This window comes from Pteropus vampyrus, unplaced genomic scaffold (assembly GCF_000151845.1).
Source record: "Pteropus vampyrus isolate Shadow unplaced genomic scaffold, Pvam_2.0 Scaffold23, whole genome shotgun sequence".
In the NCBI taxonomy this organism is placed as follows: Eukaryota; Metazoa; Chordata; class Mammalia; order Chiroptera; family Pteropodidae; genus Pteropus; species Pteropus vampyrus.
The window spans coordinates 275553-286424 of record NW_011888804.1 but is presented as its reverse complement, the minus strand read 5'-3'; the positions used below and the strand labels follow the sequence as shown (position 1 = coordinate 286424).

The window sequence follows — 10872 nt, the reverse complement described above, 5'->3', positions numbered from 1 at the left end:
AAAATAGCACTTGCAATGTTCTGAAACAGGTGGGGGCAAAGCAAAGAGAAGGGATAGTAACAAGGCAAATGCATCAGTTGTTAAGACTTTCTCAGCTCCAAACCTAAGCTTCTGTCCTCTGCTTCGTGATGCCTGCAAAAGTACATTTCTGCTTTGCCAGCTGTCTCAGTGGTAGGCTCTGCACCAGGGAGTGCTGGAGGGAGACTGCAGAGCTGGAGGAGGAAAAACTTTGCTGTGAGCATCATCCCAGCAACACTTCACCCTGGCAGCTGCATTTCCTTCCTGGAGCAGCTGCAGTATCCAGTTTGCGGGTTTTGAGGACTAGTCTCATCACACCAAACTGCACGGGGTCGCCCCATAAGCTCAGAGACACTAGCACCAGCTGAGCGGAGCCCTCTCCTTAGAGTTCGGCTTTCTGCAAGATGAGACCCCTCCCCCCCCTCATTTCTAAGTTTAAATTACACCAACTCCTTCCCTTTGTTCTCGTAGACTGAGTGGTGAGAGCTGCTTTCTGCGGTTGCTACCTCTGCGGTGCCTTAAAGTTCTCTCTTTACCCTTTCAGTTACCTAGTCAACCAGTTTATACCTAGCTAACAACTCGTTATACTAAATTATCTCCATTAAATAACTGGTATAGTTTCTGTCTCCTATCTGAACCTTGATTGATATAGCAAGTCAAAAGTAGTTACCAGTAGGATTGCAAACGCAGATGGAGGCCATTTTTAAAGAGCCTTTTATAGCTGAGTTCGGGCTTTATTCCGTTGGGCTACGGGGAACTCAGAAGCCTGTTATGCAGAGAACTGCCTTCGTTGGGTATGCATTCTCCAAGGATCACTTTGGAAGCAGTTTAGCAGATGGATCTAAGAACTGGGCTGCAGGTATGAAGACAAAAAAGGTCGAGAGATGTCTACGGCCATGCTACCGTGAACATGCCGAATCCTGTCTGATCGGGGAAGCTAAGCAGGGTCGGGCCTGGTTAGTACTTGGATGGGAGACCACCTAGGAAGACCAGGTGCTGTTGTAGACCTTAAAAAAAAAAAAAAAAGTCTTGAGAAGTTAAGAACAGAACCTGAACTGCAGCACAAAGTTATGGAGCAATAGAAGAGGGCCAGATTCAAGAAATATTTAGAAGGTCAAACCTGCAGGACATAGTGGCTGGTTGAACAGGAATAGTGGGGAGGGAGGATTATAGGATTCCGTCTCAGTTTTTCTGGCTTGAAAACCTAGGTAGATAATGGCACCTACCATTAACTGAAACCGTAACCCCTGGAAGACAAACAGGTGTGAAGAGGAAGATAATAACTTTGGCTTTAGATATGGGGAGTGTTTTGCTAATTTACTGCTATGTAACAAACAACCTCCAAATGTAATGACTTAACAACTATTTTGTTATTTCCTACGATCCTGCAAGCTGAGCTGGGCTCAGCTGGACAGTCCATCTGCTGGTCTTGCTAATAGTCACTTGTGTGACTTTAACCAGCTGGGCTTAGCCGGGATGCTAGCACAGCTGTGTTTCTCTCTCTCCAGGTGGTCTCTCCAGTAGGCCCCCCCACGGTTCTTACCTGGTGGCAAGCACATGAAAGCAGAAGCTTCCAGCCGTTCTTAGATCTTAGGCTTGCAACTGACACAGTAATGCTTCCACATTCTGTCAGTTAAGCAAGGCCAAATAGGACTCAAGGAAAGGCAATACAAAGGTATAAGTAGTGGGAGGTGGTGTTCACTGGAGGCCATCGAGCTAAGTCTATTATAAGGAATTTTGAGGGAACAGTGGATCATTCAGGTGGGGACGTCGAGCAGGCTGTTGGACTTCACAGCTTGAGGATCCAGAAGAGGATGAAATATGAGAGGATAAAACTGTACTAGAAGAGAAGAGCAGGGGCCAAGGGCTGAACTCTGAGGTTCCGTACCTAAGAAGTGAGCACTCAAGGAGCCTCAGAAAGGTAAGTCAGAGAGGCCAAAGCAGAACCAGAGAGAGATCAGAGTGGTCAGCAATATCTGATGCAGCAGAGAGCATCAGAACGTGGTTGAAACGTCTATTGGATTTTTCAAGAAGGCAGACATCACAGTGGACAGAGGGGTGTTTTTGTGTGTGCGTGTTTTTTAAGATTTTATTTTTTTAGAGCAGTTTTAGAATCGTATCAAAATTGAGGGGAAGGTACAGAGATTTACCATATACCCTCAGCACCTACACCCGCATCTCTCCCCAGTTATCAACGTCCCCTACCGGAATGTTATGCCTGTTACAGCTGATGAACTTACATTGACACACAATTATCACCAAAGTTCATAGCGGACCTTAGGGTTCCTCTTGGTGTTGTACATTGGATGGGTTTGGACAATTGTATAATATGTACCTATCATTACAGTGTCATTCAGAATATTTTCACTGCCCTAAAAATCTTCTATGCTCTGGAACAATGGTAGTTTCTGAACATCCCGAATCCCTCTCTTTCATCAGATAATAGTACCTTAATGTTATCTCTTTCTCAGAGTCCCTGTGGCTTGGAGAACGCTAACCATCTCCCATACACATCGCTCCAGATTTGACCATGCGACCCAGGGCTGGCCACCTGGAGTAGTGGATCCACCGCCAGGCCACATTGATAGATTTAGTGCTATGCCAATGAATTTCAGTTCCAGGTATTTGTATTAAAAATAGTCGGAAAAAGACAGTCCCTTGCCACAGGTGTTGCTAAGATTGTACTGGGAAGTGGGGGCGCAGGACATGTGGCGTGGAAGACCAGACTGTGAGGCCAGTCTAGAGATCAGTGGGGCCAAGAGGTGGACAGGGAGAGAGGAAGGGAGAGACTTAAGTCCTGATGACATCCTTTGGGTCCTTAGTCCCGTCATGCCTGAAACTACTTCCCACCCTTGAACTTCTCTGTTATTACAAGAGACAATAAACTCCTTTCTTTCCTAGAACCAGGTTGAGGCAGGCTTCCCTCATGTGCAACCCAAAACAATCTTGACCAATACAGATACTAATGAAAATGCAACGTCAAAAGGTTCAAATATATATTTAATTTTGAAGGGTTTTTTTTTTTTAATTGGTTTAATTATCAAACTTTTTTGAGTATAGACTGATAGGGACTCAAACTGTCCCAAGGAAGTAAGGACATTTTAAATCCATGTAGGGTTTTCCTTTAAGAAAGAAAAAGTAGAAGGAAATGGAAAGAAAAATAAAGGCAAAGACTTAGGACACGGGCCCTGAGGCATCACAAGTAACAAAGGTTGAGTTTCTTGCCTTGCAGCATGTCAGGTATTCAAGAACCATTGCCTGTTTCTTAACACGGATTTCCAGAATGTTCTGACAAGTCTTCACACACAGCAAGTGTTCCTAGTTGTTATCTCTCTGGATCATGACTATAACCCTATCTCTACCTTCCTCAGGTATTACGGCAGCATATGCACGGAAGAGTTCTTGAGCTGGGCCCCCGAGTTAGGGACGAGGACATTTTCTGCTTGACATTTTCACCCTATGTGTGTATTAACTTAAAAAATACCTTTTTATGTTTTTATGGACACCCCGTTATTCATTTCTGTAGCATTTCCCTTAAAAGCAACACATTTATGATAGCTAAATAAATTTAAAAAAAAAAAAAACAACCTGTTGTTGTGTGTTGTGTATTTTGTACCCCATAAATTCATGTGTTGGAGTCCTGACCCCCAGGACCTCAGAATGTAACCTTATCTGGAGATAGGATCTTTGTGGAGGTAATTAAGTTCAAATTCAGGTCATTAGGGTGGGCCTTACCCTACATGACTGTGTCTTTATAAAAGGGAAATTTGGAGACAGGCAGACAGGGAGTATGCCACGTGAAGATGAAGGCAGAGGTCAGGTGGAACACCAAATTTATTAGCAAACCTCTGGAAGCTAGGGAAGAGGCATGGAAGATAGCCCTCACAGCCCTCAAACAGAACCACCCTGCTGATACCTGGGATTCGGACTTAGACTCATTACAACATTTTTGTCAGTTAAGCTACTCAGTTTGTGGTACTCTGTTACAGCTGCCCTAGCAAACTAAGACAACATCTCTCAGAAACAAAACGAAGTTCATCTGTCCCTTCAAACTCACAAATTAAAGGTCTAGCCAAAAAATAAATGAATAAAGCCCACACAGGGAAAAAAAAAATCATATTCCAAATTGAATATCTTTTTAAAAATTATTTATTTATTTAAAATTCTTCAATGTCACCCCTTTTACCCTATTTACCTAACTCCCCCTCCCCCTTCCCTCCGGTAACCACTAGTCTATTGTCCACATCCATGAGTTTCTGTTTGTCCTGTTCGTTTGTTGCTTTCAGATTTATATCCCACATGTAAGTGATAGCATGTGGTTTTCAACTTTTCTCTGCTTAGCATGATTATTTCAAGGTCCATCCATGTCACAAATGGCAATATTTCATCTCTTCTTATGGCTGAGTAATATTCCATTGTATATATGTACCATAGCTTCTTTATCCAATCATCTATCCTAGGACACTTCAGTTGAATAGCTTGAGCTTTGCTGCTAAACCATCTTTAAACTGACTTTGAAAACCACCAAAAAACTATCCTTGTTCATCAATATATACATTCTTCAATTGCTTTTTGAATGAAATGATAATTTTTAAAACTTTAAGGAATCCCCAGCCAATTGAAAAAGTAGTCGATAATATTCTTTTGAAAAAGGATGTGGGGAGAAAAGATATACCCATTCAACAGATGAGAAAAAAGGCTCATCAAGCAAAAATCACGGGCTCTATAGCATACAATGCCAAATTTCACACTCTAGATACCATTTCTGTGTTCATTCTTTCCACATCCAACGACAAGGAGCCTGGCCACAGACACCTCTCTTGAGAAGCTACTTGATAGACAAGTTTTGGTCTCCCTCCGAGGACACCAAAGAAAGAATGGGACAGATTAGTAACTCCAAATCATAGTAATTCACTGAGATGCAATCTTTAACTTTATTCATTACTAAATGGCTTCCATTTCAATCTCCTACATCCAAATGTGCTTTCTAGTCATTCTCTCATTTAATCATAACAAGCCTATAAGGTAGAGAGTATTTTTTACTCTCACCTGCTTGAGTTCCAAGTAATTACATTTCTGGTATATATATTGTACATATCAATATATATGTGTGTATATAGAGAGGGGGAAATATATACATATTCATACATACTAACATATGTACACACACATATATATATAACAGGAAAAATATGTGCATTGGATTTACACAAGAATGAGATGGAGTTCATAGATCAAGGTGGCAATTGGCTGTGGAACTTTGGGATACGCATGTTCCATTTGGTAGAACTTTATGAGAACTGACGCTAACACGAAATATTTAACAATAACAAAAACCTGCAGCAACTATGAACAAAGAGATAACACGAGAGTAAGGAAAGTCATCTTTCGCGGAGCACTGGTGTGATTCCACCCATATGACGTGGCCATCTTAGGAAAGTGGGAATCATTAGACATTCCAGAAACGTGTCATGTGATTCCAAGATTCCAAGTCTCAGATTATTGTCATTTCCATAACTATTTGCGATGAGTCAGTTACCTTTCAGATTTCCCAGTTTATCCATTGCTTAATCCCATGTAGTGGCTTCCCATTAGATGTGGAATAAAAGTCTCGGTCCTCATGATGGCCTTTGTGTCAGTCAGGGACCAGTCGGGAAAACAATTTAAAATAGAAAATTCATTGATCAGGCGGTAGAAGACCGAGAAAGCAAAATGGGAATATTGAGGTAACAATCACGACCACGGGAAGCAGTTCTCGCCTCTACCGCTGGAACCAGGAGAGCAAGTCCAGTTACCAGAACTAGAAGAATCAGGAGTGGAGCCTGGTAGAGCTGGTTCTTATGTCTCTAAGAAAGTGTCCCCATCATGTTGCTGCTTGGCTCTCCAACAGCTGAGGGGAGGAGCCCTGCAAAGCTGAGGCTCAGACCTCTGAAGAGGGGCCGCTGCTGGCACTTCCAAGGGTTCATAATAAGGCTGTTTCTGGAAGTGTGGAAAGAACCTGGACACTGAACCAGTGCCCTGCAGAGCAAATGTCATTACTTAGGCAACCCTGATAGAAATAGCGAGCAAACAGGCATTAGCAAGTCCCTGATCCCTCCCCGCTGCCTTCCAGTCTCCCTGGATTCTCTCCTATTGACAAAACCTGACTGTAGCTGACAAAGAAGCAATGTGGTTTACAGCCCCATCCCGCACAGCAGGGAAGAGAAAAGTGGATTTGGAGCAGAGAGCGGCACAGCCTTCAGAGGTCTATGCGATCCAACCCCTGCCTACCTTTCCAGCCTCATTCCCTCCATTTCTCCCATCATATACTCAATTCCAATCACACTGGGTTTTTTCCTTTCCCAAGCACAGCAAGCTCGCATCTCCAGGCATTTACAATTGCTATTACCTCTACCTAGAAGTACCTTTTCCATGGATCTTACTTATTTAGGGTATAACTTAAAGCCATACACCCAAAGAGAATTTCTCTGACTTCATCAATCTAAAGAAGCAGCCCTCATGAACAAGCCCGATCCCGTCTGATCTTGGAAGCTAAGCAGGGTCGGGCCTGGTTAGTACTTGGATGGGAGATCACCTAGGAAGACCACGTCCTGTAGGAGTAAAAAAAATTTTAAAAAAGGGATTGTGAGATGACAAGGTCCTTGCAATCTGTGAGGTCAACCGAGGGTTGCCTCGCCTTAAAAAAAAAAAAAAGAGAGAGATAAAGAAGCCACCTTCTCCCTACTCACGCTCTGTAAAAGTCCCCATTTTCATTTTACTCACAGCATTAATCACTATTTTATATTGTCTTCTAAAAAGTGGTTTCTTGTTGGTCTCTTCCCTATAAAATATGGGGAAAGTTATATGTCTTATTTGCCTCCGTATTATCCTTACAGGATCAGACATTGAATTGATGAATTTTAGAGAAAGCAAAACTTTCTCTAAAAGCTGAAAGGAACCTCAGAAATCACAGCCCAACTCCAAAATCATCTGACAGCTGGGAAAGTTGAGGGCCAAAGAGCTGAAATGATATGTCAAAGCCATAGCGACTACTCTTTCCAGTGCCTTCATTACATCATCTCATTTTACTTTTCTACTTTCCTGGTTCAGTGGTAGGGTCCTTGACCAATGGTGGGGTCTCCAAAACCTTTTCGGGGACCAAAGAGAAAAAAAAATGGATGAGTGACCTCTGCCTACATTGCCAGGAGGGGCCCCCAGGGAAGAGGTGTAACTGGACTCCTTCTTTGTGTTCAAAGCAAACATCCAGGACATCTGTGCTTCTCCAGGACCGTACAGATGGAAGGAAGCTCCCCTGGGTGTGGAAAGCTGAAGGGTTGTTTTCCTGGGGTTAAGGTATAATCATCTAGTGCACTAACAAGTCAGAAGACTGACCCAAGCCATCCAATTAAACTGCCGGGTGGCCGTGGGCAGCAAATAAGTTACCTGTTCCCTACAGTCCTCTGTTTCTCCATCTGTAAAATGGGTGGGTACGTTGGGCTAGAATCTCTGAGGTTCTAGGAGGTTTACCCACTGACCCAGTTAGTTGGTAGGAACTGTGCCAGAGGGTTTTGAATACTGGAATTACAGACACAAATCTTTCAAACCTATGAATGAACGGATTAAACTGCTGAAGGACTCAAGGTGCTGGAAATGCCAAACTGGTGGGAGTTAGGCTTCCTAGGTCATAAGGGGAGGTCGAAGGTCAAAGGTCGGGTTCCGGTCAAGTTGGAAGAAAACCGGAAGTCCCAGCCGGTCCGCTCAGAGCCAGAGCCTCCAGCCGCCGGACTAAATCTCCCAAGGCGGAGCTTCAGCATCGGAAAAGGGCGGAGTTTGGGGCTCCCCAATGGCAAGGCCGGTGTCCTTCTACTGCAGCCAATCATCGCAGGGAGACGGTAAAATTTAAACCCCCTCCCACCTCCTCCACGGGGACCTGTCCCGAAAGCGTTTGCAGAAAGTGCGGCCGCTCGCCCCGCCCCCGCCGGGGAGGTGGAGAGAAGGGCGGGCTTTCTCTCCCGAGTCCGCCTATCACGGCGGGCGGCCTAGGGAGAGGCGGGTGGCGGCGCCAATCAGGGCAGCTGCCGGAGCTCGGCGGAGCAGTTGGCTACAGTTGCAACTTTTTTCGAAAGCTGCGTTTCCCGGGAGATCCTAGGCGGTGACAGACCCGGGCCATGGCTAGAGGTATTTGCCCAGGTGGTCAGCACCTGGGCGGCTGGGGTGGGGGGTCGCGCTGGAGGGGAGACCGGGGTGCCGGGAGCGGCGACAGGAAGGCACCCTCCTGCGAGCTGCTCCCACGGAGCGCGGGGACGCGAGTGGGGGGTGGGGGAGCTGCGGAACCTTCCCGGCCCCGCACCACCACCCTCCACTCTCGAAGCCTCCAGAAGCGCCTCCCACTCCCGTGCCTCAGTTTCCCCTCTCTAAGTATGGGCACCCGTTGGCCTGTCTCTCCAGAGACAACGGATCCATATGTCAAAGCTCTTTGGAAACTAAAGCGCAGGGCACCTCCTAGGGAATGGTTGTCGTTGATGCAAAGAGGAGCAGGAGAGCGAGGCTTTGCCCGCTTTGGGGCTCTCTCGTTGGAAAAGGAGGTGACCCTGAGGCGGAGGCACACAGCGGTAACGCACATCGTGGGGGGCGCTTCGGAGTGAATACCGCAGAAGGTGCCTTTCTTCCCTCCCCACGCCCTGAGTCAGCTCTGCGCCGCTGGGGCAGGCACCGGGCCCCGCTGGCTCACTTTGGGGTGAGATGGGTCCCCTGGCACCTCCCGGGGGACTTTCGTCTCGCAGCTGGTCAGGACTCCTGCCCATCGGATCTGGCTTGGTGGGATAGTACAGCCGCGCGAGGCGATGTCCCTGCCCGAAGTCCTTCTTTGCACACTTAGTTTGCTGTCAAGAGAGTAAGACCCACGTTATGCGGCAAAATGATCTCCAACTGCTGGTCATTTCCAGCCGCTGTCTCCGTCATGCAAAAACTAGAGCGTTATTGTTTGAGTGTAATTATTGTTTTTAAAAAGTAAGTCGAGATTTTACATTTCTCTCAAAATTCAAGACATTACATTTTAGGAAGAATTTGCCTTAGTGCAGTATGCTTCCTATAGCAGTCATAATGAATAATATAAGGATTCATTCAGCAAATATTTACTGGGCCCCTTTGTTTTCAGGCCTTGCACCCAATTGCATCATTTATTCTCCCAGCATCCCTTTGGGGTCTTTCCAGACAAGACTTACCCAGATTCTGATTCAGAAATGAGACACAGTGAACTTCAAGTTACAGAGCTTCATAACCCAATCTGCAGAGAAAATTAAGACGAATATTTTTCTCCAGACAAGAGTTAAGCATCTAAAAGTATATTTAATAGTATCTAATTTATCTGACAAATCTTAATAAAAGTATACTTCCCTGATTCATTTTCCTATCACAGCAAAAATCATTTAAACTACCTATTTCAACAGCAGTGCATTTAAAAAAAAGAAAAAACCCTAAATAAATAAATAAAATAAAGTAATTGTTGATAGAAACAACAACAAAAGATGGCTTGCTCTAATTAATCTATGGAAGGGAGAACAAAACTAAGCACATTGTCATAGAAATACTTAAATACTCAATATGGGCAAGTAATAATTACCATTAAAGGCCAGGCACTTTGTTATCTCAATTAATCTTTATAAATTATTATTCACATTTTTCAGCGGTAGAAGCTGAAGTCCAAAGTCTGTGTCCAGACTCGGGCTGTGCGGTTTCTTTGCTTGTTCTACTCTACCTCTCTTAGTCAAAGCAAAGACGGGTGTTCCCAGCTCCTACCATGGCAGGCTTATCACTTTTGTAATTTACTGGTTAGTGATTCTCACTCGACCCCCAAATTAGTAGTTACTTATTTCTTAGGCCTCATCACTCTTGCAGACTATTAAATTGGGCATTTGGTATAGTAAATATCAAATCATTTACAGTACTTCAAATGAAGTGTGTCTTTTTCTCCTAGAAAGTGGTCTTTGTTTTAAACTTGCAGTTCACTTTGAGAGCCCCGCTGGGTTACACAGACACTAGTTTCAGAGTACCAGATAACTCCTCTCTGGTTCTTAAGTTTTACAATCATGTAAATATTTCTACTTCGAGTATATTAGTTTGAGAAGGATCGGTCCCTCTCCATTGCTACTATCAGATGGCCTCCTAATTGGTCTCCAGCATTCTACTTTTGCCATCTCCAAATTATTATCCCTTAGCAGCTAGAATGGTTCCCAAGAACACAGATTTTTTTCACGTGACTTGCACTATTTCTCCCTCCCCCAACCCCCAGAGCCATCTCTCTTAGGATGACTTATGGGTCCCTACTGAGCCCTCTGGCCTCACTGTGTTCCATCTGTCTCTATGTTCACTGTTGTGTCCTTAGCACAGGGCCTGGAACAAAGTAGGGATTCAATAAATGTTCGTGGAATTAATGAATTGCTATGTTAGTGTGTGAGTTCAAGGGAAGCAATATACATCTTTATGGTAAAGTACCTTCACAGCAGAACTAGGTTTAGGTCCCAGCTCCATCACCACCTTAGTTGTGTAACCTTTAGGCAAGTGATTTATCCTCCCCGAGCCTCAATTTCTATATAAATGGTCAGGAAGTTTAAATTTAAGAATGCATTATTACAGAGCCCACCACATAATTAACATTCAGTAAGGATTAGCTATTAGTATCATTGCTGTTAAATTCCATTTCTATGAGATCCTAGGCAGCATTAAGAGTTTTTATTTCTGTCGATGGGTCTGTTTGTTATATACATATGAACACCTCATGTACAGAGAAAGGAAAGACCATTTTGAAACTCATACTGAGTGATTTGTGTTACATCTAGGTACAAGAGCTGTGGAGTTGAGAGGAGTGGGTACTAG

At 44.3% G+C, this 10872-nt stretch overlaps 1 long non-coding RNA gene and 1 pseudogene across 1 annotated transcript; both read left to right on the top strand.

Annotated features, from left to right (window-relative positions):
* The first annotated feature begins 904 nt into the window (after positions 1-904).
* LOC111737073 lies at positions 905-1026 on the top strand (annotated as a pseudogene).
* Positions 1027-6613: 5587 nt separating this feature from the next.
* LOC111736949 lies at positions 6614-9397 on the top strand. The gene is made up of 2 exons (XR_002779292.1): positions 6614-8175; positions 9155-9397. It is a non-coding gene; the product is annotated as an uncharacterized LOC111736949 (long non-coding RNA).
* The last annotated feature ends 1475 nt before the right edge of the window (positions 9398-10872 follow it).